Genomic DNA, 6,179 nt, shown 5'->3' on the forward strand with positions numbered 1-6,179 from the left:
GTGGAGGACCTGGCTTAGGACCAGAGGGGCAGCCAGGAAGGCTGGAAGGAGGAGGGCAAGGAAGGCACCGTGGAGATGAGGCTGCTTTGGTCTCAAAAGCTAAGGGAAGCCTGTGGGGCGTTTGAGCACAAGAGCCACACAATCCGGAGCTGCAGAGACGGCCCGGCCACTGAGAAAGCTGGTTGTTCTTGCAGAGGACCAGAGTTCAGTTCCCCTCAGGCAGCTCACAACCTCCAGTAACTGTAGCTCCAGGTGATCTGAAGCCCTCTTCTGACCTCTGTGGGCACCTGCATGCACATGCACGTGCCGACAGACAGAGAGAGAGAGAGAGAGAGAGAGAGAGAGAGAGAGAGAGAGAGAGAGAGAGCCAACCCTTTTGGTTTTTGGTTTTTGAGACAGGGTTTCTCTGTATAGCCCTGGCTGTCCTGGAACTCACTCTGTAGCCCAGGCTGGTCTGGAATTCAGAGATCCGCCTGCCTCTGCCTCCTGAGTGCTGGGGTGAAAGGCATGAGCCGCTACCACTGAGCCCAACTCATTTTTTTAGTCTCTCCTTGGGCTGCTACACATGGAGACACAGTCCTCTGCTCCTTCACCCTCTCTCCCATCATTCTTGTGGTGATTAGCTAAGGTTCTCCTGAGCTTTCTGGTTACTTTCCAACATATATGACAACCCCTGCCTTACCCTCTGAAGAACAGTCATGTCTGGGCCCTAAATGGGCAGGTGGAGCACACAGTTCCCCCAAGAACATCTCTCCAGTGTTAGGGAAAGAACAGCAGCATGGTCTGAATTAGAGAGGCATGTTCCCCAACACAGACCCAGATCAGGTCATCTGCAAAGTAGTTGTTTGAGCCATTTCTCCTCCAGGCAGGGACCTCCTGGTGCAAATAACCACTGGTGTGCCCAAAGTTCCTTCCAGGGTTGAAAGGCTCTCAAGTTAAATGGCAGTGTGGCTGCCATGCTCTGTGATAGACTAAATAGACTAAAGCCCCCCAGGCCGCATGCTCTGCATAAGTGAGTGTTATGGAGTGTGTTATGTGTGGTTGTGCTGTCAACCTATTAAGATTAACAAACAGGAGACAGGTAAAGCATATTCCGGGTGTTTCCAGATAGGATTGGATCATAGGAGCTCTGACCTAGTGGATGGATGAATTTCCTAATGGATTCCGACTGTGATAGTTGGAGGCAGGGTGGAAGGTGGGAGGTGAGGCATGCTTGGAGGAGGCAAGTCACTGGAAACATGTCTTTGGGGCTGCTTCTCTAGCTCGTCCTACAATCTTTCTCTGCCATGATGTCAGCTGCCCTGTTCCACCACGCCCTCCTGGCCATGATGGAATGACACTTCTGAAACCGTGAGCTGAATGAAATCATCCCTCCCTTCAGCTGTTTATATCAGGTAGTTCATCACCATGATGCCAAACCGATATAGTAAAATATAATGTCAAGAAGTTATTTTTTTTTAAATTAAAAAGCAAAAGGGATTGTCCACTCCAGGATGACTGAATGCTGCCCGATGCAGCAGCTCCCCAGTGGGTCAAGCACTGATTTATAACAGGTGGGGAGAGGTGCCGTGTGGGGAGAGAGGGCGAAGTTGGCCACAGAAGACCAGCCCCTGGCTTGCCATTTTGTCACATCTCACTGGTGGCAGGAGGAGACCAGGCCTGGCTCTTCATCTCATTTGGTCCCCTCAACAATGCCCAAGTTAGACAGGGCACCTCATGTTCTAGAAGAGTCTCCAGAGAGGTCATGAGGCCTGGGCTCACCTCAATGTTCAGAACCCCAGCCATGGAGTTCCGGGGCCTGGTTTCAAACACCAACCCAGCGTTCCTCCCCCATCCCCCATGCTGTGTGACTTCACAAATGTCATTTGCCTCTTGAAGCTTCTTTTGTCTTTGAAAACAGGAGATAAAATCCTGACCTCTTTTTCAGCTGACATTGCTGGAAGGAACCTGTGGTACCACTGATAAGCTCCCTGGGCAGAATTAAGAGCATGAACTGTGGTCCCAGGCACCTTGGGTTCAAATCCCAGCTCTGCTGCTTGTCGGCTGTGTGGCCTCAGGCAGTCATTTGACTCTCTGGTCTCGAGTTCTCTCAGCTGGAATGCCGAGTTTTCACCACACTGACCTTGGCCACACTGCCGGGACCTTGGCTAATCACCGTCCCTCATACACTAGGTGCCCAAGAAATATGTCTTGAAAGGAGTTTGGAGTTGGTCCCATAGCTGAGTGACTCAAAGCCACTGTGTGTGAGGGAGGCTCAGATGTGCTTGTCCTCGATGGCTCAGGAACTGCCCCCCCCCCCCCCCCCCCGTGTGACTTTCTCCCTCTCCAGGCTCAGTCCTTGCCCCCTGAAAACCAAGGGTTGTCTGAATTCAGGGAAGGATGGGTGTGGACAAATGTTAAAGAACCTGTTCTTGCTAGAAATTCCAGGAGGCCTCTGCTCACTTGTCCCCACTCTCCAAGCAGAAGCCCCATGAAGTGGTTAGAGCCAGAATTTACATCTGCATGAACTCTCTGGTGCTGTGCTATAAACCACAGGTTCAGGCCCCTGTCCCAGGCCCCGCCTCCTCCGCAGGGGGACAGAGGGGAACCTCAAGGAAGTAGAGAGAGGCAGGACTTGGGCTTCGCTGCCTTCTTTGAATGTCTTCTTGGCATTCCTCTCGCTGCCCTTCCATGCCTCCTCGGCAAACCCAGCCACCACAGATCCAGCAGTACCACCATGTCACCTCTATCAAGCCTTCTCCAGCGCTCCTGGGTCTTCTGGCGGAGCACAGTTGCTGGGATTTTTACATTTCTGTCTTCAGTGGTTACTGCTCCCAAAACACCAGCTAAGCCTTTGGAAAGGCTTGAGAGCTCTGCCACCCAGGGTCCCCAAGTCCAGAAGCAGGGCTCAGTGGCACCAAGCTGTCCATCAGAGTCCAGGCAGGAACCTGAATGAGGTGCTGTTACAGAGTGGGGCTCAAGCTCAGGAGCTCAAGTCAGGGTGAGCCTCCTGGAAGCAAGAGAGAAACTGGGTATCTAAACCACAGGAAGGCAGGAACGTGGACACTGGTGAACCCGGAAAACACGACCCCTACCAGACTGACCTCTAACCTCATGCACTCTGTCCTCTGGCTGAGCCCAAGTTTAGATGAGGAAACTAAGTCATAAAGAACACAGAGCCAGGCCTTAGGCCCATAAAATCCACGTAATGTTTATCCTTCAACTACTTCCTACTGTGAACTCTGCGCACCGTGAATTCCCATTCCTGGAATTTCCAGCCAACACATTTGCAAACAAGGAAGGGGGTGTGGCCACCACTTCTGTGGATGTGGGTAGACAGCCTGCTGGAAGAAAGACTCCGGGGTCACCAACATCAGCATTAGTGCCATGTGCTCTGGGGACCGAAACCAGAAAGGCCATGGGGGGGGGGCAGGCTGGACCTGGGACAGCTGCACACTAGCTGGCAGCTCTGAGGTCCAAAGGTCCTTGCTGTGGGAATTTCCCATTCCCACAAAGAGCTCCACGCTGGGACCATCCTCAAGTCACCTGAAATAGGAAGAATGAATTCCTGTCCCCACCAAGTTGCCGCTCTCCCGACAGTGTTTCTCTGTTCTCTAAGCTGCAAAGCCCAGAAGAGCCTCCTGTTCAGTCCCAGCACTTCACACAGGGGAAACCGAGGCCTGGGATGAGATTAGAATTCACCAGAGATTAGAATGCACACCCTAGGGGACTGGGCAGGCACAGGAAGGAGTACAGGATTGACCAATAAGGGTCTGGTATATTCAGACCCTCGATAAACACACCTTCCTTCTAATCCCCATCAATCCTTAGCAGCAGCCACAGGGTGGAAGACATACATGGTCATCCGGAAATAACCAGGCTGGGGGCGGGCCCAGAGACAAAGGCCCCACATGGGGGGCTGCCCCATGACAACAACAATGCAGTACATAGAGCAGACAGTCCTGGACTGTGGGGTTGCACATGCAGAGTTTCCTCTTAACCCCAATGCCTTCAGTCCTTCCTGTGAGCCACAGCAGCCACACCCTTATTCCCTCCACATTCAGTCTGATGCAGTTTCTGAGGCATCCCCAAGTCCAGGGGACGTGAACAGGCTCCACTTTTAAGGAGTTTTTTAATTAGTTTTTTTTTTATGTGTATGGTTATTTTTCCTGCCTATATGTCCTATGCACCACATGTGTGCAGTGCCTGAGGAGGCCAGAAGAGGGAATTAGATCTCCTGGGACTGGAGCTACAGACAGTTGTGAGCTACCAAATGGGTGCTGGGAATCGAACCCAGCTCCTTCTGGAAGAGCAGCCAGTGAATCACCTTAATTACTGAACCACCTCTCCAGCCCAGGCTCCAAGAACACCAGAGGATCTGCAATCACGTTTCTAAGTGACCACAGTTACCACAAAGCGAGTGTAGTTAACACCATGGTGGGAAGGTGCAAGGGATTCTGGGAGCCCAGGGAAACATGGGAGTGGTCCTGGAGACAAGGGTGGAGCAAAGTTTATAAATAATGAAAATGATGGGGTGAAAGCCAAAAACACAGGACCATCCCTACTGTAAATTGTGTTTCCTGCTGTGAAATTTTATTATCTTTACTTACTGTAAATATATATATATATATATATATATATATATCCAGGACTACATCCCAGTACCCAATAAAATATAAAATTCAATGTCTTGTGTGTGCTGGGTGAGCCCCCAAATACCCACAATCCTACCCAACTAACAGGGGCAACCTTCAGAACTCCTTGATAATTTTGATCTTGATTATTGTAAGGCATAGAACCTTACACTGTAGTGTCATTGGAAATGACACTTCCCATTTATATCTGCAGCTCTGTCACCAAATCAGACCCAGAGGCAGGCCGCTCCCCTCCTGGAAGCTGTCCTTGGGAAATGAGAGCTGGTGGGTAGGAAGTCCGATTCATTCAAGGGCCGGCAACCCGGACGGTGCAGGGAGCTGGCGCCCTCAGAGCTTCGACACATAGAACTCAGGAGCACAAAGGGGTCTCACAGGAAGAGAAAAGACTAGGCTGTGGGCAGGAAGACCACCTGCTTCTCGGGGTCTTCATGGCCCTGGGTGTGAGTCTTTCTTATTTTCCTATATTCTCTGGCTGTGGAGCATGGCAGCCTGGGCCTCATGGGGCTAGTTCCTATGTCCTCACACACACAGGATTTCGTGCATGCTGGGTTAGTACTGTATCGTGAAGAGCCATGGCCCTTCTCCATTCTCTTTACACACTTTGGACTTTCCTGTTAGCCCTCCAGGCAGTTCAGGGGTTTGTGTTAGTCTATATTCAGAATGAAAAACCAAAGAAGTCAGGCACTGCCTGCTCTGATGTCCTGTGAGGGTCCCCATTGCTCTCTATTCTGTGAATCTGAGAGTGTTCAGCACTTAACATCTGTACGACGAGCTACAACTTCTTGGAATTTCAAATGCTGGTACTAGGGAAGTGGAAAGGGCTTAAAGAGGATCAAGAGTTCAAGACCAACCTGGGCTACATAAGGAGGCATCCCCCGCCCCCAGTCTCCAAAATCAAAGAAACAAACAAACTGAAGAATTTTCTAGAATGCCAGGAAACAGGGAGGACGTACGATCCTTACAAAGTGTAAAAAAGGGGAAAGTAGGGATGAGCTGCCAAGTCCAGCTCTTAGAGGAGTGGTGCCATTACAATCTCGCTTGAAAGGACCCCCCCCCCGAGTTAAAATGCACGTGAGCAGTCCCCTCTTCCCTGACACCTTAGCTGGGGCTCACTGCTCCGCCTGGGTCACACAGCGCCGCTGCAGCTGACACATTTGCACACTGACTGAGCTATGCACAGCAAGTCCCAGAAGGAAGATTGCTGGGGTCAGGGGCACAAGGCTGTTCTGAGAGCTTTTGGGTGGTGTTTGGTTTGGCTTGATGCTGGAAATTAACGTTTGAAGATTTGCCAAGCTGCCGTCCGGACAATTATGCCACAGCAAGGCTGGAAGCAGAAGTGGTTATTTCAACAAACAGAGTTGAAAAAAAGCAGAGTCCAGACCGAGCCACACCTATTATCCCTTCCAGCTTTCATGGGCCTGGGCTGTGACCCTGAGTGAGCCTCAGTTTCCTGCCGGAGACACCAGGCCTTCCCAGCAGAGTGGTCAAAAGATTGGCTGAGGCAAGGCAGAACCTCCAGGGAGTGTGGGCGGGGCTTACCCCCTG

The sequence above is a fragment of the Peromyscus californicus genome, unplaced genomic scaffold, assembly GCF_007827085.1.
Source record: "Peromyscus californicus insignis strain IS unplaced genomic scaffold, ASM782708v3 Scaffold_7__1_contigs__length_154581171, whole genome shotgun sequence".
Classification (NCBI taxonomy): domain Eukaryota; kingdom Metazoa; phylum Chordata; class Mammalia; order Rodentia; family Cricetidae; genus Peromyscus; species Peromyscus californicus.